Raw genomic sequence first — 619 nt, forward strand, 5'->3', positions numbered from 1 at the left:
GGAGGGGGAGGCACGTACCTACGCTGAGCACGAAAACTCATTTTGGGAGAAAACGTGATCCTTAACACCCATTCAATTCCAGCAAGCAAAAATACTTCTAGAGACTTTGATGAGTTCGAATCCCTTTGTATTTGTGGCCTAAAACTGCTTACAGAACACTCAAAATCCAGTGATGATGAGAAATGTCAACTTTTCACCCGTCGTGTCAACCTGGGACCGTTAACCTTTAAACACTGGTGTGAGAACCGCAGCATTCTGGCACTGCTAACCCTCTCCATCCCCGCCCTGTCATGGACTGCATCCCCCCAACCGAAATCCCTGTAAACCACCTGATGACTTGAGTTTCCTGTCATTATGCTACACCCCCACAGCCCTAGCGGAATCGGCAACGGAAGTATCCACATGACTAGCGTCGACTGTTCCTCCACAACAGAGTATGATCACAGAGTCACAGAAATTGTACCTTATTGCATGCATTATTCACCATCATGAAGTCCTAAGCTCGACCGAAAATTAATCAAGTCCTTCAATCATGAAGTGGTTTTCAGGAGACACGGTATCCGGGTCACCTTTTGATCATCACAGTTGCACACAACTATCGACCACTATGTCCCTTCTC

Source organism: Aplysia californica, unplaced genomic scaffold (assembly GCF_000002075.1).
Source record: "Aplysia californica isolate F4 #8 unplaced genomic scaffold, AplCal3.0 scaffold00453, whole genome shotgun sequence".
In the NCBI taxonomy this organism is placed as follows: Eukaryota; Metazoa; Mollusca; class Gastropoda; order Aplysiida; family Aplysiidae; genus Aplysia; species Aplysia californica.